Below are 21768 nucleotides of genomic sequence, written 5' to 3'. Positions count from 1 at the left end.
GAGCAGCGCGGCCAGCAACAATTAAACGAAATAAAAATACCGAAATGTGTGTATATAAGCATATATACATAAGTATTTTTAAAACGACGAACGACGCCAATGGCCAGAGATTGTTTCTGGTGTTCTCGAATTGAATGAAAATAAATCATTGAAAATCCGCCGATGGATGGCAGGGCATGGCCTTGTTGACTCACTCAATCGAGTGCCAAGAGTGGAACGGAGAAACGCTGGAAAACCACCTGGAGGTTAAACTATATTACGAAATACTGCACTCGAAAAAAAATTTCTTAAATGGGACACAAAGTTTAACTGGTGAAGAGGATTCCTAAATATCAAAATAAGATTATATTCTTGTCTTAAAATATTAAATTTAACTTCTTTCAACCTTAAATAAGAAAATTGATGCATAATATATGCATATTATATTTCAACGAGTTCATTGTACTAGTACAGTACATTTTTAATTAAGCAAAAAAAAGTTATTCAATTAAAATTATAGAAGTTGATAATAAGTATTGTTTTTGTCTTGCACCCAACAGAAGCGTTGTCAAACAAGATTTTGATCTCTATTTATAACTTTTATATTTCTTGTATCACTAATCGGATTGTTTTTGTATGATGTAGTAGTAATAATACAGGTTTATTGTTAGTAGAGACTGTCTAATCATATCTTGTTGATGGTGGCCCCAATTTTTTTCGGAGTGTTGTGTGTTTTTCATGTTTGGCTGAACCAGCGGTACTCATTCACACTTTACATGCCGGAACGCCACCGACTTAATGCATAATTGTTTATGAAGCGGGCACAAAAGAAATATTCTAAGTACACACTCGTTTCGTTGCGGCAATACGAGTATAAGCACACCCAGACATTCAGAGATATAGACACTCAGACATATAGACATATTATGGACCCTACAGAGCCACGGTGACTGAGACAAACAGAGGCAGCTATGATATGAATTTCAATTTAGAGTACGTGCCCATGAGTCGCTCGCGTTTTGCGACGCTCACGTAGCGGCGGTTTTAACCATTACAAATGCACTTATTAACGGAGAAGTGGCTGTCCGTCCCAGTCCGTCCGCCAAAGCTGACCCCGCGGTCAACAAAGCTGCGGAATTTGTGAATGAGCTACTGGATAATGGATACTGAATACTGAGTACTGAATACTGGAGTAATGCCGCTGATCCATTGAAGTGCCCGATTAGCGCTTCGCGGATCATAAAACCAAATCAAGCGAGATGGATGCTTTGGGCGCTAGAAGCTAATTCAATTCAATAAAAGCCCATAACTCACAGACTCCCGCACACTTGCAATTTCCGCGAAGCACTTTTTTCAAACTTATTTTATTGCTAATAAAAAGCGAACGAGTTTAATTTTAATAGCCAACTTTTTGACAGCATCCGCGCATGGGATAAAAAATGTTTTTATGAAAATGTGCAACTGAGTCATGAGTGCCTGTAAATTAAATGAAATTAATTGGTGAAAATGAAAATTCCATCACGTCTTAATTGCCATCGCATTCAGCACAACCAGAGGCGAATCCTACAGAAAAGCTTACGACAGGCTCAACTCAAAATTAAGTATACGACATGTTTTACATGTAGTATCTATAAAAAGTTAATATTTCCGTGATATCATCAAATGGGAGCCGAACAAAGCCTATCTGATATCGGTTTTAATAAAGCTTCGCCACAATAGAATTCCCTCAATTAGCATATCTTTGTTCCCAGAGCAAATCGAATCCGATACGTGCGGATAAGGTAAATGTGCTGCATTAATATTTATGAAGCCAGTCGGCTGAAAACAGTTTGCGGTTCGCACTTTGCAAATAAACTGGCAGAGAGTAAAAAAAACACACAGAAACGCATTCTGAAATTAATAATTAATTTTATGTTTATTATGGAGCGTCACACAAGACACACAATATTTGTCGAGCCGAACGTCCCGGGAGATTTCGTTTACACGAACAGTGAACAGCGGTCATAAATCGCTGGGCTAGGGCTTCTGTCAATTAAATGTAATATGTTGTAGTCGTAAAACGTTGGTCATCAAACCATAAAGAGCCCCAACAAGTGCAATCGCAATTACAAACGATAACTAAACACACACACGTTCCGGGTGGCAGTGGCACACGCCATAAACACCACTAAGCTGTCGTCGTGCCGTCGAATAATCTTGGCATTACAAAGTGGAGAGCCCAATTTTATTATAATCTGGCAAGCAAATCAAAACACTTCACACCCAGTAAACAAACAAAGCAGCAAATGGGCGGAATGCCCCACCACCTCGCCACCGCACCGCCTCGCTCTCCACGTTCCAATTGAAAATTCGATTCAACCATTAATGGGGACCCATAGAATAGATAATTGGCCATAAAGCTCATCTGTGTCCGCCGCTGGTCAGGCATATTAAAATATTGTTTGCCATCGTATAGTATTCCGTCCATTTCGTACAATATCTGCCTGCTATTTTTGCCCTCTTGTCTAATGCAGGAGACATTTGGCATGAACAGAGTTAATAAACACAAAAATTGATTTGTGTACAGGCATTCTGGCTTCCATTGCAGCCTAATGGAAACAAATAAAGACGATTAGCCATACGCGTTGGGTATGAACGACCGATTGAGTGGCTGTGAAGCCAGCCAAGTTCCGAGAAACTGGATAAAGCGAATGTTAAACGTTAAGTGGTTGGGATTACAATGCGGGTGAGACAATAGCCGTCGATGATTGGCTAAGTAAGTGGGCTAGCAGGCCATTCAGGAAATCAGCTGGATATTTATTTTTAGTGGAAAACATGAATAAATTATTTGTAATATTCACACACCATATCTTCCAGTCAATTTTGGAACTGCAAACTCGCAATTCAATTTGCAAATATTATAGGTACTCATGTTATTATTTGGCAAGGCTTGCTCGTAATTTAATGTGCATATTTAAATTAGAGAATCTCGGTATGCAAGGTATTTTCTCCTTCCGCATGAATGATTCCATTCCATGGGCTCCCCTTTAAAGGTGTTTCAGTTGTCCTTGCTAAGAGCATCAACATACGTAAATTTACGATTTTACAATTAGTGCTGAAATGCGTTATAAATTAGGTCATGAATTAATTATGCATGTATTATTTGGCAACGCTGTTGAAGTGTGGCTATGAAGTGGAAAGCCAGCACTAGAAGCCGAATGTGTTTGTAAAAATACTTTCGATTTATAGTGCATTCAGAGCCGGCCAATCAAGTGTGAATTTGTGCACGGGGCCACAGTGGCAGGCACTTGATGATGAGTGGTTATATGGCACTCGGCCGACTGCAAACTGCAAATGGGAATTATTACTGTGCAAACATGGCGAATGCGTAATATTCAATTAATTTGATTTCGTTATTCGTTATTCGCTATTGCTGCTGCTGCTACTGCTGCTGCTGCAGATGCTGAATGTTGAATACTGAATGCTGAACGCTGACTCGACTCGGCTGCTGTGCAAAGTCAATTAAGAATTTAGTGCAATTCAAATGGACCCCGTCTTCCTCGCGTTGATTAGTTTGCCCGCTTGTTTGCTCAATGCTGGAAAAATTATTGGAGCTTCCCATTTGGCCTTTTGAACTTTGACAGAGCGCGCTCTAAGCGAAATGCGAAATACGAAATATGTAACCATGCGAACGGCGAAAAAATGAAAAACTTAAATTATAACCAACACCGAGCTCCTAGTAATGCGGTTGCATGGCAAACTAATTAAAACTTGAGCGATTTCTTCAGTTGCAGACAGCGCGCGCTTACTTTTCCCTATTTTCCCGTCACTTCTTTATTTTTATTTTCAATTTCATTTTCGTTTTCGTTTTGATTCTCGTTTTTGTTTTCATTCATTTGCATTTGCGACTCCTGCTGCAGCTTGGCTTTAATTTTTAATTCATTTCCTTGCGCCATCCCAGCGCGATTTGTTTGCTTTCGTTTTCATTAGCATAACACTCACTTGGCCCAGAATGGGTCGACTTGGCCCGGAATGCGGAGTTTTAAATTGAAATCTGCAGACTGTATAAATTATGAAATTAACTTTTTTTAAGCCGGACCTTTGACACAGTCGGACTGCTCTAATTGACTTCCCCAGTGGAGGATTTTCGGAGTGTGCTAAGCCGGTTATCCTTTACTTTTCTCCCAGTTTTGCGTGTGTTTTTTTTTGTTCTCTTCTTCTTTTGTGCAGGGAGGCAGAACTGAAAATCTATCACGCATACGCACTGTTTTCACAAATCCCTGGCAACACCCCAAACGCTCCATCTGTTTGGTAAGCTGGTTTTGGTAAAAAGTTCACTTCCCAACTTGTGCGCTTTTTTGTTTGCCTTTCATTGCCAAATCCTTTCTGCCAGGGCATATTCAACTTGGCTTTTAGGCACCCGACAGCCAGCCAGCCTTCCATTCTCTCTCTGTGTGTGTGTTTGTGTATTTTCGTGTATTTTTATTGACAGACCGACCGACGTTTCGAGTGGGAAAAAGGAGTGTCGGCGGAGGAAAGCGCATTTACTGCTCAATGCCCAGGTGTTGAGCCTGTCGTGTTATTCTTCCGTCCTCCCCCTCATTTGCATACTTTTTCAACTATTTTCCATTTGCTTTCCGTTTCCGTTTATCTCCCGCTGAGTGCCAAAAAAGGGTTCGAGCTCTGGCCCAAATTAAGCAGACAATTCTGGCCTCAAGTGCAGGCAAGACCGACACAGCGTGAGTGAAATATTGGCACCACCGCCCGTCCAATCGGGAAAAACCCCCCTTTTTCCCCATTTTCCTATCCGCACAGATCTCTCGACGTTGCCACAGTAAGCCATTAATTGCGTCGCGCTGGGGAAACCACAAAGCCGAGGCCAAGAACAGAACAAAGGGTTATCTCGGCTGGGCCGAAACCACAGGGGCGTCGGGGTAACTGGATCCCAGTCTGGTCATCAGATAATGTTAGTTAGTCGCTGCAACTAGGGCCCTTGCCATTTATCTTCGTTTCCATCAAAGTTCCCCTCCTGCGATTAACATGTGTCAAAGTTTGCGCTTCAATGGGCTTTAAATATTTGATTTGTTTTGTCTCGCTTTTGTTTTTTTTTTCCTGCGTTCTGGAGAAAACCGAGAAAAAATGGAAAAAAAAAATGAAAGGTGGTATGTGGGTGAGCGACAACTGTGTCAAGTTTTTCCCACTTTCCTGCCTTTCGGTTTGCGGGGGATGTTTCGGATGAGGATGTTGCGGTTGCCTTCGTTTTAGGCACTTCAAACTGTGCAGGTCTTACCACAAGTAAAAATATATTTATTTATTTTTACACCCCCGCTGAGGACATTTAATTCTGGGGAGCAGTTGGTAGAGGACACCTCTGATCTAAGAAAATAAACAGCTTTAAGTCTGCTTAATAAATAACAACATTATTTCGTGGGCGTCAGAATGCTTCAGTGAAAATTTTATAATAGCCCCCGCAGGGATTTCAAATTGTTTATATACTTTGACAATCTTTATCTTTATAATCTTTGACAATTGAAGAAAAAAAACAAGAAAGGAAGCTAGCTTCGGCAAGCCGAACACAAAGGCTAAAAAACATCAAAGCTACGACGACTTTTCTATTAGTTTTCCATATTTTTGACTATTGTTCATATGGCCGCTATATGATATAGTTGTCCGATTTTGATGAAATTTTATTTGCTATTCAAGAGTCGTTAGAAAACTCTATATTCCAAAAATCATGATTTTCTGATGAGAAATAACGATGTTATCATTTTATTTCCGTTAATTCTATATAGATTTTTCGATCTTTCCTATGGCAGCTATATGATATAGTTGTCCGATTTTTATGAAATTTTTTTTTAAAACCAAGGCTAGTTAAAAAACTTGATACTTAAAAATCATGCTCGTGGGATAAAAAACAACGATGCTATCAATTTATTTCAATTAATTCTATATATATTTTTCGATCTCTCCTATGGCAGCTATATGATAGAGTTATCCGATTTTGTTCAAATTTAATCCGAAATTCAATAGCAGTTAGAAAACGACATCTGGAAGGAATCAAGTCGATCTGATCAAAAACAACGGAGTAAGAATTTTTTATTCCATTCTCTCGTATGGGAGCTATCCGATATAGTCGGCCGATCCGGCTCGTTCCGACTTATATACTGCGTGCAATAACTACACAACTTTTGGGAAAGTTTCAGCAAGATAGCTTCAAAACTGAGAGACTAGTTTACATAGAAACCGACAGGAGGACAGACGGACAGACAGACAGACGGACAGACGGACAGACAGACAGACGGACATACATATTTCGATTCAGATGGTGATGCTGATCAAGAATATATATACTTTATGGGGTCTGAGGTGTCTCCTTCACTGCGTTGCAAACTTCTGACTGAAATTATAATACCCTTTTGCTCTGCAAGGGTATAACAAAATAATTGGTATGAGAAAGACTATGTTCAATTTTACTACAAATCCCAATTGTATTTTGATCAAATTTCTTTTAGAAAGTTTTTCTGCCAGAGTATTCCAAGTTTCGTTATACGAATCTATGCTTTTCAGTTTCCATTCCATATATTTTTGGCCCGAGAGCTTCCTGCTCTGGCTGTTACAAGCACACAATTGTCTCTGCCAAGTTCGGACACTTTCTAACCAAATACTTTCCATGTTCTCCGCACACTGTGCCAAATTGTCTGTTAAAGCCCGCGTCTGGACGGAGTTTTTAATTCCCGGATCGCTGTTTCTGTTTTCTGATATGCTGAACAGACTGGGGAACAACGACCGGACTGACAGGCAATTAAAAATGCTGGACAAGCTGGAGCCCCAAAAGCGCAGCGCCTTTGCCTTCGCCATCGCCATCGCCATCGCCTTCGCCTTCGCCTCTGCAGGCCAATAAATCAGGACCCGGCGACAAGAGAAGGACATCAAACGGACACTTGGCTGCGGGCAGTGCATTTTGGCTCAGTTCGGATCGGTTCGAAATAGTCGAGTCCAGTCCAAGTGCGAATTAAAAAAGAAAAGAAAGGGAAAACGGCCTAAGGAGAAATAGAATCTCTCTATATAAAATTCAATTAGAATTCTATTTTATTTTTGCGCTTTTCTTTCAGCGCCTTCTTATCGCTTGCAGCTTTTCTAATCAAGCGGACAGACGGCGGGCATTTCCTTCCTTCCTCCGCCGCCTTTGTTTCGCTGTAATTCGAAGTTGGGAAAACGAGAAGCAGCCCAGAGGCCATCAAATCAAGCGGAAGGAGAGCGGACCCAGCACAAGATTTTCACACTGCTTCATTTGTTCCACGGCGCCAACTTTCATTGCTTTTTCTGTGTGCGTATTGGTGTGGGCGTTACTTATACCTCTTACTTATATAAACAAAAAGAATATGACTTCCAAAAAGCCTAAAAAATATATTTGTTTAAATAGGATAACTTATAAACTCAAAACAAATCTAATTCAATGATTTCGGATACCATAACTTTTGGACTAAACGGTAATAATTATTTCTTTTGATTACAAGCACTTGAAAACATAATAATGAAATCGGTTTTATATGTAAAAAGTATATATTGTATTTTTAAGATATATTTTGGACATATGTTAAGGGAGATTTTGAAGCTAGGACAAATGCAAAGTTCTCTCATTATTTAAACACTCATTGTTATTTAATATACTAGGTATTTCTCATTCGAATCCCCTATATGCTTAGTCCTTTTTGTAGGTGTGTGCATGCGAATGCTGTGGGCCTTGTCGATAATTTTCTGCCTTTCTACACACTCAATAGCTGCCTTTGACACAGCCACGAACATCTTCGGCGTGGCAGGGCTTTTGAAACCACAAATTACATTGAAAATTCCTGCTTGATTGAAGTTGATTGAGCAAGAAAATGCCGACAACGCCCCAGATTCGCTGGCGGGCAAAGACAGAGCATAATATCTCCGCGTTTCCCCCGAGGAGTCGCGTTTCGAGGAAAGTTTTAAACACCTGTCGCCAACTCTCTCACTCTCTTTGTCATCCCCCGTGTCATTAAGTATGCGCAACAAAGGCGGAGGGAGGTGAATTGCTATATGTTCGATCGGCCTGCGGTTATTTGCCGATTTAACGTGTATTTCCGATACATGCCACAAGCCAGCTTCGCCACGCGAAGCTCAAAGTATCATAATTAATGAGCCAGCCCGCCTCCCGCCCTCCGATACCACAAAACTAGGCGTGGCCGCTTGCCAAAGTGTAATCTCATTTAAATTGCGTTCTCAATGGGGCCGCCAGTGAAAATACAATTGCATTAATGCCTGCATTTGAGGCACTTTGGCCCGCCATTTTGCACTTCCGTTTTTGGCCATTGAAGTTGAATTTGAATTTGAATTTGGTTCTTGTTCCGAAATGATAGCAGTTTCCTCTAATCGGGCTTTTTCGATTGTTACAATGCTATTTGAAGGTCCATTGTTTGCATAATGTTCAGAAAACTATTTTCTCATGATCCTCCTGGGAACTATTTGTTCTGATAAGCAAACTACTGATTACAAACAAATGTTAAGTCGGAGAACTAATTGAAATAGGAAAGCTACACTCAACGATTTGATAAGAATTTCACTACAGTGTTTTTTTATTCAGCTTATACAATTGGAAAACCGTAAATGAATGATTCAATTTGAAGTACTCAATAATTATTCGATAATCGTTATAGCAAAAACTCCTACAGTCAAAGATCAAGAAACAATCTGCCACTTAAATATCGGTAATTTTTGTATTTATCCGTTTAATTTCCAATAAAACCAGTTCGACCACCCAGATTTGGAGTCTCATACTTCTAAATATGATTGGCACATACAAGCCTTCCTTATTTCTAATGACTCTACTTCGCAATAACCCCGATTGGATTATAATAACCCTCTTTTCGAATCGGAAAATTGCCTTCTCCAATTAGGTTAAATCTTAACGCTGGCTGAGCTTTGGACATAAGTCTGTCTTTTATCAGTGAAGCGCACTGTATTTAATTTATGGAAGCTGTAGATTGGTTTACGTATAAGCTGATTGCGAGATTATTGTACAAACATTGGGTCCGCTTTGTCTGCCGCACGACAATTCAATGGGGTAAATGTCGGCAGAGGGTATACACTTGAGTTAAGACAAATACTAGATGGGTTGTTAATTAATATCAAATATTATTTAGTTTGATACTCACCATTTGGGGAATGGATGTCGCAGATTTGCCATTGCCAAAGAGCTGTCAAGATTCTGAAAGCCAAGTCAACAGCCAAACAAAACACACAGAATAATCGGAAAGACTTAGGGTGAACAGAATTTGCATTTGGAATCTTGAGAGTTTTTCGGCTCCGGAGAGTGGAAATGCAAATCGAATAAATAGAAAATAAATAGAAGGCGCTGGCAAACGAAATCACTCAGTGCACACAGAGCGACTGAGAGACAGTCTTTAAGGAATGACATTGCCATCATCCGCCCATTGTCATCATCACAATCATCATCATCGCAGTAGTCGTCGTCGTCGTCGAAGTCGTCATCATCGTCGTTGCCCCTCAAGATTCTGTGGATGCGTTTGCTGTGGCTTTAAGTGTGTGTGACCCCAGGGGCATTGGCAGTGGGTGGTGGGTGAAGTGGGTGTGTAAGTGGGTGGCTGGCTGGATTCTGGGAGGTGCAGAAATGCTGACTATGCTGCTCAGCTCGGTCATGTTGCGTGCCGAGCAGCTTAAGTCGTTATGAGATGACGATTTCTATACCGACTGATGTGCGACTGAGCTGCGACTGCGACTGAGCAGCGGTAGTATCAACACTTCCGTTTGGAATACACATTGAAAAACGCAAATACCAACGACATCATTTGATCATTCAGTTCGCTAATTACAAGTACCATTATACCATCATTATGGCCATTAAAATAAAGTAAACATTTTAATTGGAAATGATATAGAGGCCTGTTCTGGTTCTTGCATACAAATGATTTCCTGATTATTATTTAGCTCTTTTCAATTGTAATTTATTCGAAATAAATGGTGTAAAATTGAGCATTTAGATGTACCCCAATAGATTTGCGAAACATTTCAGCCTGGTTGTGAAAAATGAGCATTTGATTTGTTAAACAAGCATTGACATGTATTCCAGCGTCTTCAATCAGGCAAATTGGTTATTAATTCCAATGCTTAGAACAGCCTAAGATCGAGTTTTCCCTCAAGACATTAATGGACCATCGATCATCGTTTATGATATTTTTTTTATGTGTATTCCGAAACCTCCATCCCCAACCCCTCGTTGAGAAACTTTGATTGCAGTTCCCGGGGCACTTGGCATTACAAGTGTGTGTTCGGCTGCGGGACTTGGCTTACAGACAACGTTCTCGGCCCGATGAGATGAGATGAGTGGCTCTGCCGTCGGTGAGTCGCATTGGCAGTTCTTATTTATGTTATCGCTATCGCCATAGCCACCGCCACCGCCACTGGCTATATACGAGTATTTTCTCCGTTGGCGCTGCGATTGTTGCATTTGCACAGGCACACATAGCAAATAACTCTGGTGATTGCGATTAGGGTTTGTGCATTTTTAACTGCATTCAGCTTAGCTGTTTTTTTTCACACATACGAGTATTTCTCCTTTAACCGTTCGGCATGTAAATTTCAGCGAACGTGCAACTGGCGGCATTTGTTTTTTTCATACATATTTGCGCGACAACATTTTATTAATTGCACAAAATAATCACACAAACGAAAAGGAAAAACTAAACGACAACCCAGGCGCAAAGCACAAGGGCAAGAGACAAGAGCAGATGCAATATTTCGCGAACTATACTCGTATAGCTAAGCATATATTTTCCGCGAAGGCTGCACACTTTGTGTGCTTTAATTTTCAATTTGATTCGCGCACAAGATATTTCTAAATTAACTGCAGAATGCATTTCGCATTTGGCGGCCCAGCGGAAGCGAGCGGGCAATGTCACCCAGCGAAGACGGCCTAACCGACGGCCACGCTGCGTATACGCAATGGCACGCGCGCGCGACGTTTTAGGAAATTCATCCGTACCGTTGGCAGCAATCAATGCGGTTGTAATCTCCAGCTGTAACCATTAACTCGATGGATGCTGCTGCTTCTTCTGCTGCTGCGGCTGCCACTAGTTCTTCTTCCCCCGATTTTCAGGGGGGATTCTTCTTCTCTTGGGGAATCGGAATCGAAATCGGAGTCCGGAGTGGCAGAACCGTAATCGAAATCTGTAGCGCGCCTATTTCCTCTCAGCATGCGACTGCGACTGCGAGTGCCAGCGGCCTTACGAGTATCTTCTACGGGCCAAATTGGCGAGCGGACTGCGAACTGGGAACTGCTAACAGCGAACAACGTACAGCAGCGACTGCGAACTGCTAACTGCGACTGCGAACTGCGACTGCGGCTGGCTGACAGACGAATGAACTGCCGAATTTCCCTGAGCGCCGCACGAAGCTCGGAAATTCGAAAACTCGGAAGCACACAAACACACACTCGCTCGCACACACGAATACACAGAGATATACGCACAGGCTGAGTCGCCGCCACTGACACACTTACAGGCTGCGTTCCCAGCTCGGAATTTGCTCCAATACCGATACCAATACCATCGCAACTGCGAATACACACGGAGCTTCGCTGCCAGCGCCGCTGCTTCCGTCCGCTGCCGCAGAGAGCCGGCGTCGCAGTCGACTGCGCGCATGTTGCACTCAAGTGGGCAGCCGCTCAGTCGCTCAGTCGCTCGCCCGTTCGCCCGCTCACCCACTCAAAAGCGAACGAGCCGACGACCGCTCCACTGTTATCGCGCTGTTAACTGCTCGACAGGCGGCTGTAAAAGTGTGTTAATGGGTTACAGCTTTACAGAACTGTTGCCGCCGCAAGCGAGGTGCTGCTGCACGGAACAAGATGGCACTTAACAGCAGTGTCTCTGCTCCATTTTCACTAATTAATTAAAAATATATTATCTCACTTTTACCTTAAGCGTTACTTAGTGAAATGGTTAGCCCTAATAAAGTAAAGGTAATTTTTAAAGCTGCATATAATTTTCTGGCTAACAATTGTGTACGCCATATCTTTATATATTTTTTGTCATCTTTATTCTTAAAGTAAATAAAAAATTTCTTCTTTTAAAAAAATATAACATAGGTATATTGCTTTAAAAACTTACTGCTTTTCGTTGAACAATTAAAATAAAAACGGGTGCCAAATGTATGTACTTGCAATAAATAGATTTGAAAGCGTAATTCGATACAAAAGTAGCTCTTAATAAATGCTGAATGGCTTTAGATTAATCCAGACAAGTATTAAATTAACAATAAAAGTGTTTTAATAGCCAAGCATAAAAGATTTTAAGCCCCTCATAGGATAGGTTTGCTGTCTGAATTGTTCAATATTGCTATCAATATCTTCTGGAATACTAATACAGACATATACATTACAAATATGGAAATGGTTGTATCACAATCTCTTTAATTCTACATAGCTTCAGGATTAGGTAGTAAAATATTGGCATTAAGTTTCGGCACAGCTGTTGCCCGAATTTTTCCCGAGGGTGTTGCTTCTGTTGCTCGATGAAAACGTTACGCATACGCCGTGTTGTCTGATTGGGCTTGTAGTACAAGCGGCTCAATATTGGCGTGACAGCGGATGGGATGCCTGAGCCATTAAATGCATGACAAATTTGGCTTGTCAACAAGCGGAAGACGACGAGGCAAAAGTTTTCCCAGCCATAAATTAGCGCAACGCAGCTCGCCCACGGAAAAGTCGCAAAGTAAATTCCAATTAAAATTTCAGCGCAAATTCCGCAAAATGTAAATTATTCGAAATGAAGTCGTCGCAGGCGTTTGGTCGTCGCGGTGGCAGCATCCACTTTTGTCGGTGTTTTTGCATTTGCGGTTGTGGCGCCAGCCAACAAACACCAACCGTCACTGAAAAGAGGACACATACCGCCAACCCACTTCGCCCCCCTTCACCCCCTTCACCACCACCCCCATCACCTAACCCACTTTCACATTCATGTGCGTAATCACCCCTTTTCAGCGTTCGCTTAAATTGTTTGTCTTCGGTTGACGTGCTCTCACAGTCCCGTCATCGAAATCCGAACTTACGAACTAAGGGCCACCTTCCACCGCGCAACTTGAAATTGCTTTGTGGGGAATCCTTTAAGCAGACTATAAATACCCCCATTTCCATTTACCCCTTTACCAAAGTCGCACCGAAGATTGGAGGATAACGCCTTGCAGCCATTCCGACATCAAACGTCTTCACCTCTCGCCAGATCCGCCACGCACACATATCGATATATTGACGGCTGTCAGGAAAGTCTGGCACCGCCAGCAGATATGCGCCCACACGTGGGACTATTAGACTTCAATAAATTCAATTTACACAAATTTCAAATCCAACGCCCATCCACCACCCCAGCCAACTGATGGGACGCCCTTGGCACAAGACGCAACCTGCATCCGCAAACAAATCAAAAGGCAAATACATAAAACAAGCTACCAATCGAGAAGGTCAGTGCGAATGGGAAATGCCCTTCGCTTTAACACTTTTTTATAAAAAGAAATAAATTAATCCCACAACTTAATCTTTATTGGACTCTAAATCATCTAAAATAGTAATCTTTTCAAATTTGAATCTTCCTTGTGATATTATATTATTATTATTAATATTCTGATTGACCAAAGAATCATATGTCAAAGCTGATTAAATTTAAAACCCTTCTTAAACCAATTTTATAATATCCTTGTACAACAGCTTTAAGCTCAAACTTTCGAAATTCAAATTGAAAACCTTAGCTGGCAGTTAATCTCGTTTAGGGTATTTTCCGAGCAGAGGAGTCAATCCTTATGCCAACTCATATAAACAAGGCGCTCGCTCACATGACATATACAAGAAAATTTAAATTGGGCGCACGTTGTTAGTCAAACATCAAGGGACCGCTCCCAAAGGCCATCCTTTGACTCTCAGCCACCCCGATATTAGGCGTGTTTGCGGCAGAATAACCAAAAAGTATTGCCACAAGCCTTCAGCTGCATCTGTCAAGCCTTTTCGTCGGTGAAAGTGGCCAGGGGAAAAGATGGCTGGCTGGATGGTTGGCTGACTGGCTGGCTGGCTGGCTGACTGGCTGGCTGGCTGGCTGACTGGTTGGCTGACTGACTGCACTAAGCGGATTCCACTGGCAGGGAACCTGCTAAATTGGCGAGCAACAGACGCGGTTGTCATACAATCTCCACGGACCGCAGATGCCGCTCAAATGCAGCTCAATATGCGACTGGCAACTGGCGACGTTCCACGCTTCAAACTGTTTGGCCCAAAATCGAATGGTGCGCGGCATGCGGGCAGCATAGCAAATGACTTTTGATTGACATGTTTGACATTTCGCACGACTGGCAAAAAGTGCTGGATCAGCCACCCCAGCCACGCCCACTCAACGCCCACATTTATTGCATTTTAAATGCGTCAGCATTATTCTTTAGTTGCTTTTTTTAATGGAGGGGAAAATTTGAGTGTATACACAAAGGGGATGAGGTCGATGAAAAAGATTGCAAATTAAATAAATTTAATAGTGGGTTGTTGGTTCATTTAATTTATCCAAACACAACAGGTTGGCTTTTTGAATTAATAGTGGGGGTAAAAAGTTTTCAATATACATTTTTAAGTGAGCTTAAATTTGTATTTGACCAACCTTGAAATTCTTTAGTTCAGGCTTATAATGCCATTCTTCCTATAAATCTACAGAAACTATTGTTTCCCTTTCAATTCAAGCTTGTTCAAAAGAGAAGCGAAAAAATAAATTCGATTTTACATTTCATAAGAAGTCCAGTCCAGTGGACACTTATATTTGATTTTTTTTGGGTTTATGGTAGCTGCTGGGAAATTGAAAAGCTTGCAGCTTTTCGGGCGAAAGACCAACAATCCACACCCGGCCCGATGTAACTATCCCAAGTACCGTCTATCCCAGCGGTTGCGGCTGCTTCGATTGTTCCAAAAAGGAAATAACCTCAAGAACCTCGCCTGCGCATGCTTCCCTGCTGTCGAGAAGAAAAAACAAAGAACCCGCCCAGCAAATGTGGATGGAATGAGCGGGAGGAGCTGGGTTTTGGATCACAGTTCAATGCACAATTGATGGCAGCCGCGCGTTCAGAGCTCGTCCAACAACACAGAGCATATGAGTGGATTATTCGATGCCGCATATGAGTATGAGTATGCGATGCTATCCCGATTCCGATGCCGATTCCGTTTCGTTTCGTTCGCTTCACCAAATTATGGCAGAGATGCGGTCAGCCGGGGAGCTGGGAACGCCGTGGAGCTGCCAAAGGGCCACTAATGATGACTAAAGTCCATTACGTCGGCCATGTCAGCAGCAGCGGCCAAAGACAACGGCCACCAAGGAGGAGGAGGATGACGCGGAGGATGACGAGGAGGAGGAGCGGTCACAATTGGCCATCAAATGGGCCAACGAACAAGGGACCCAGATCGAATTATTTGAATGCCGCTGGGGGGCACGATAGACTAATGGGGGTCTTAACCCACGGACGGGGGAATAATACAAATAATGGCTCGACTTTGCCTCTCCATTTGTTGATATTCGCATTTAATATTTAAAGAGCTTTCGCCGCAGGGATTTCCGTTTTAAAAAACCAATCAAGTTTGTCTAGCATTTCGGTTTAGATTTTCTCTGCGCCTGGAAACTAATTAATAACTGAAAGTTTCTTTAAACAAAGTTTGGTGGAAAAGTTTGTTATTCCGATTGGGTATAGCATACTTTTTAGAGCCAATAACCATTGATTCCCACGGATTGCCAATCGCTACGTGCAACAGCTGTTTGACAATTACGGCGGGTTTGCTGCTGGCAAACATATTAAAATTATAATGCCTACAAAACCAGATTACTGGCCCAAAATCATAATCGAATTATGAACAAACGGTTGCCGCAAAACCATTTAATTGACTTTTGCACTGAATGGCCGTGGATGCGAATGCAATAACAATAATCGTCATAAACATGGACATTATGTAATATGTATTTCGTGCGGCGTTACCTTTATCCCAACCCCTGTGGTCGCTCCACCGACGACTTCCTGAACATTTGGGCACCCACCTGGGCAGTTGGCCCAGCTGGGGAAGGCCAACTAACGACGAGCAGCAGAAAGCCATTTGACTAATGGATGCTGCTGCTCCAGCTTCATGGGAACTTCCCCGATTCCCGTCCCTTCCCTTCCCTTCCGGCCAAAAACTACTCCGCTTGGCCCCAAGTCACAATCTCTGGCCGGCTTTCAGTGACGGTTTTGGCCTGGCTTTGGCTCGGCTTTTGGTTTTGGCTTCTGCCCCACAGCCAAACATCCTGGGTGGCCAGGATGTGTCCTCTGTGCGTGAGTGTGTGTGTGTGTGCATGTGAATGTGAATGTGTGTGCGCCAGTCTGACTGTGTGATTTTGCGGATTTTGTCGAAATTACGAGCACGTGACAAAATCAACAAAATTAATTAATAAACTTTGCCAAGAATTTCCGTTGCTGTCGCCTCTTGTGACAGTTCTCATACATCCAGAAGTTCTCGTGTGTGAGTTATCTGCTTTTGGTAGCACTTTAACATGAGGTATTTCCCAGCCTTTGACGGCTGCTTGTTGTTGCTGCTTTTCAATGTTGTTGTTGCTGTGAAAAGGAATGGCATTCTGAATACCCGCAAGTCGGATCATTTTTCAATCGAAACCGAAGAGAATGCTGTTGATTAGGTCCTGGGGCAATTAAATTCCAGGCTCGATTAAACTTTTCCGCCGGCTAAAATCGGTTGTGGTCAAAAGTTGCTAGAAACATATTTGAGGTTTGCTGCCGCCGCAGGGCAGGAAAATTCAGTGTAAGTCGGGAAATTGCTGACACCCAGCTGAGCGCCACTGGTAAAATGATTTGCTCAAGAGCTTTGTGCTGAAATGTACAAAATTAATAAAAGCATTTCTCTCGCCCTGTGGCACGATTACATCTGCTATTGCCGCAGCAGAGGCAGCCTCTTGTGGCAGCTATATGCTTACCTACTTAACGCCACACCGCCTTTTTTCCCTGGATCCTGGAAAAGCAGGATTCCGCAGCCTTCCTGTCCAGAGCCGCTCTGCTCATCCATGGCAAAACATAATTGTGCGCTTTTTTATGTGGCGTGGCCGTCTACAACATTTTCTATGGCTGTCATGTTGATATTACATTGCTTGTAAGCTGCTCTGCTCGCCAGAGCTTCTTCTGCTTCTTCTTCTCTGCTCCCCTGTTCGTCGCCAGCTCGACATTTTTATTTTATTATGCTGCCTGCATAATAATGCCACGCCCCCACGCCCCCATGCTACCACGCTTCCCGTCCCCTCGGCAGCCAGCTTTATCTGCTGGCTCATAAAAATAAAGCGTTGCGCATTCTTTCACGCCATTTGCAGTTACTCTGATAAGAACTAGAGAGCTTCTTTAGCTTCTGCTTTCGTGACAAAAAAGGGGCGGGGGCGGGGGGAGGGGTTGCGTGAATTCGGGAGGGTCAAAGGTCAGGCGCAAATGCCTTTTGTTTTGATATACGCCTGTCAATGTGCCAGCGATAACCGGAGAACAGGAGCGGAACCATCCGTGCACTTACGGAAAAAATACGACTCCAAAAAGCGGACTAAAATTGTTTCTTTAAATTTACCTTGGGCTTTCATTAAGGAAACTTTGTTACTAGGCACACTTATTCTGCATTAAATACACATTATATAAATTAAATATTTTTGGTTAAATGTATGGTCTTAATGCCATTGAGTAAGTTCAAGGTATCAAAAACTAATCCTTCTTCTTAACTTTACTCTTCTTCTTTGAAATAAGTCTTTGTTATCAAACATTTGTACAATAAATAATCCTTTTTAATGACATAAAATGTGGTGAAATGCACTGTTGCGGCTCGAAGCGGTTTTCAAAGGAAATTTACCATTTATAAACACTATTATAATAATTTATCTAAACTGTGGTTATTAAATCGTATGAAAAAGTTTCACTTATTATAAGGTAATAACATTTATTGTTTATTTCTCCTCTTTCTAAAAAGAAAGTCAGATCAGAAATTTCCTTTTTTCCTGTGTATTTCCAATCCAGCTCCACTCCTCGTATGCGTCATTATCAAGTGCAAATAATAAATCATGACAGGCTTCGCCGCTCCAAACGCACAATAACCTTAAGATCTAAGGGGGTGGCAAGGGGAATGTGGAAAAGGGGAAGGACAGGGGCATTTGAGGCATAGATACAGTCTGCCTTTGTTTGTTCATTTGTTTGCTCAGCAGATTTGTCCGCTTATGTGTGTGTAAGTGTGTGTGTTCTGATGCGTTGTCTTCAGCTATTGTGCGGCATAATTAATCATAATTTGTGTGCGTTTTGCGGCAATTAATAATTTGTATAGCGCTCGCAACTGACGCAGCTCGAAAGTTGATATACAGTCATAAGTGGTTTGAGTTCGAAACTTGCCAAGTAGGCAATTAAGTTAAACAGGTCCCCCGATAGTTGCTCCCAAGGGGTTGGAATTTATAAAATTCCTTGCAAATATCTCAGCCAGAATTTCCGGAAGCCGTCTAGCAATTTCTCCTCAATGTCATCGCTTCCCTGTTTTGTGTCTGTTTTTGCTGCCGCATCTGCTGCTGCCTTTGATATGTTGGCGTAATTGAAAAAGTTAAAGTGCTCGAAACAGTGAATTTATATTTACCCAGTCCCATAACCCATAACTCATACGCAGCGTCGGCCCGGCGAATTTCTAGCCAAAGTTCCACTGCACTCTGCTTGTCGGTCTATTTTGAGTTTTGAAATGAATTGACTTTCAAGTGCGCCGCAATGTTTTGGTTGCTGCTCTGTTGCCGTTGCTGTTGCTGCAACAACTGAAATGCAGCCGGCTTTTTGTTTTGATTGCAGTTGGTGAACATAATTTATTGCGGCGCAGTGCAAGAGCGGCAAAAAGTTTGCTGCAACCCGCACCGACTGCAAGTTCCTGGCCAAAAACAAAAGGGCAACCATTGTGGACAGTGACGTTTCAGCAGCAGGCAAATTGCAAATAAACAAATTCCTCAACCTTCCCGCTCCTCAAATTTCCAGCTGCGAAAATTGCGTGCCAACTTATATAGTATATAGCATGCAGTTTGTTTTTTGTTTGCTTTTTGGGGCTTCTGCTTGATTTTTCAATTTCTGTGCAAGGGGGCAAAAAGTTAACAGCAGTTGATGAATTTTTTCCCGCTCGACTTTGGCCCGAGGAGAGTTTAATTGACTGATTATTTCAGTCAGTAACTGGCAGCCATAGCCACAGCATCGACCACTCAATTACATGTGCATCGTACATGGGAACTCGTACATGTTTTCATTATGGCTTTCATCGGGCTGCCGTCGGACAGGCAGCTTAACTCAAACGCTGTGGCGTGGCCATTGATGGCCCGGCTTAATCAAATGTACATAAGCCAACTTACGGACAATGCAAGTGCAGTCGAAAACAATGGCCGGCACAATCAACAATAATTGCCACAAAACCCAAACACGCACCATACAAACACGCATCCGAATTGTCCTGGAAATTTACTGGACCTCGGAGCAGTTTGTTTGTTTGTTTGCTGCGAAATTGGTTCAGCTAAGCTGAAATCAATTGATTCAGGGACAATGCATGGTAATGAATATTCAGCATCGGTACAACAATCCATAAAACATGGCACCACAAGCTCTCTGAGTGCTGATAAGACAACGAGCCCTGATGCGATGATGGCAAAAACGTGTGTATTTATTCGGATTTTTGATTTTCTATTTGTTGTTTGCATACACATCACGATATGCGGCAAGAATCAATTCGAGTTAAAATTTAATGGGAAAAAACAAGGATGTGAACGATGTTATCCTGCTCCATGAAAATATATCACAGACGTTATTTGAGCTTTTATACATTTATCCTAAAGATAAATAATGCCCTTGTATGGTCCGTGAGTAATGCTTTTTCATGTTCACATTGAACCTAATGTAGACAAAGCCAAAAAACAGGGACTCCACACTGCTTAAATTAATTGAATGTTTTATTTAATAAACCAATTAAATGAATGTACATTTAATCGCTTTCAACAAACAAAAGCAATTGCCAGTTTTGCTGGACAATAGGCAAAGTGATTATATATAATTGAAATATTAGTGCACTTGCTAAAATTAATGTATATCTTTTGTAATACCTTTAAATTGAATTAAAAATGTTGTTCTTAAATATGTTCTTCTCTTGAACATCCTTGTTTTTGGTTCGTTTGGTAACCTATGTATTTCTGCGGAAAACATAGGAGCGAACTGTGCGACCAGTTTGACCTTTCTGCTCCGGCAAGTGTTAACTCAATTTAAATAAATTCAACTATCAACTCGGCCCACCAGCTACGACACTTTGGCCTCATAGAGAGGCAACGCACGTTTGCACGTTGCCATCGCACGATGCCATAAAAAGGAGATTACCAGTGGAGACCCGAGTTCCGAGTCCTGAGTCCTGAGTCCTCTGTTCCGGGAGTCGCCGGCTTTTCTGCCAGCCTGTTCCCATTAAATTGCGAGGATCCTGCAGGCTGTCATGTGCAAATGAGCCAAATGCCGGGGCACAACAAAATGTGTGTGGATGGTGAGACCCGGGATGTGACTCCGCCACCGGGACCTTGCCTCGGGGATCCTTTTCAGAGGAGGAGGCCCAGGATTCCAGGCCGAATGAATCCGGCTTGTTTATGGCGCATTTCTATTCATTATGAGCACTTAGGTCAGAGCTTGGCCCCGAACATTTCTTTTATTGCCCCGCCTGATGATGATTTCCGTTTCTATTTCAGCCTCTCCGCCGCCGGCCAGCTGCTGTCCTATCCTGATATATCCTTATCCAGTACTCTAATCGTCCGAGTTACACGCAATTAATTTTGCTTTGTAATTAACCAAGGGCAGCTCTATTTCCCCTTATCCCCTATAAACCCCCCTGCATTCAACTGCTGTGGTTGCTGTGCGCTTTTTTTATGGTTCTGGTTTTTATGGACATGCCCAAAGTCCATATAATTTATTGACAAATTTGCACATTTGCCACGAGGCTCAGACGGACCAATCCGGGCAGCCAGAAGAGGTGGCTGAAATGTGGGTGCCGGCGTGTGAAAATGTTGATTAGTGCAGTGCTCCGGCAGACGCTAATGAGTCTGCCTCGGGGCGCAATGCCAACAAAATCCAATTCCAATTTGCGTCCCGAATCGGTCAAGTCACGCAAAGGCGGCTAAAAGCTGAAGCAGAGCCAACAGCAAAGGCAGTGGGCCACTAATAATAGCCAACGGTAATTACGCCCTAAGAGTTCTGTTGCCAATGCTGCTCATCAGGGGCTTTGTTGCTTTGTTGTTGCGAATAATGAAAATTATAAGCGACTTCCGAATTTCATTATCGAAATTAGATGTTCGACTGGTGCGGAGGCGAAGGTGGAGTGGCGTTGGCAACTCCCAGGATAAGGCTGATAGATTCTGCGGATGTTGCGCTAATTTGTCAACGGGCATAACGATGACAGACTACCGACGACAAAGTGAAACTCATTGTGGGCGTAACCGGGCGCTTCCGAGGCTCTTGGCCTTGTCAAATTCAAATTGACTCATTAAAAATTAAGTTCCCTGCCTCCGCCACGCACAGAAGCTTTGCGTTTGCTTTGTGAGTCACCAACCAGCAGAATTGGCAAAGCGACTGAAGATGGAGGAGCAGGAGCAGCAGAGGCAAAAGCAAAAGCTACAGCCACGTTAACCAAATGATAAATAGCAAAATTAGATTTGACAGCCAAGCTCGGGCCGCGTTTGGTTGGCAGCACAAATTGCAGCATTCATC

The 21768-nt window shown here is 42.5% G+C and overlaps 1 protein-coding gene across 1 annotated transcript in view; it reads right to left on the bottom strand.

The window, feature by feature from the left end:
- The window catches only part of LOC108087985 (octopamine receptor beta-2R), a 48941-nt gene extending 37598 nt beyond the window's left edge, over nt 1–11343 (bottom strand). The window contains exon 1 of the mRNA XM_017185586.2: nt 10985–11343. The gene's annotated coding sequence lies outside the window, so the exon portion shown is untranslated. The remainder of the gene's footprint in view (nt 1–10984) is intronic.
- Nucleotides 11344–21768: the final 10425 nt, after the last annotated feature.

Source organism: Drosophila ficusphila, unplaced genomic scaffold, assembly GCF_018152265.1.
Source record: "Drosophila ficusphila isolate 14025-0441.05 unplaced genomic scaffold, ASM1815226v1 contig_791, whole genome shotgun sequence".
In the NCBI taxonomy this organism is placed as follows: Eukaryota; Metazoa; Arthropoda; class Insecta; order Diptera; family Drosophilidae; genus Drosophila; species Drosophila ficusphila.
This window is presented reverse-complemented; position numbering and strand designations above follow the sequence as displayed.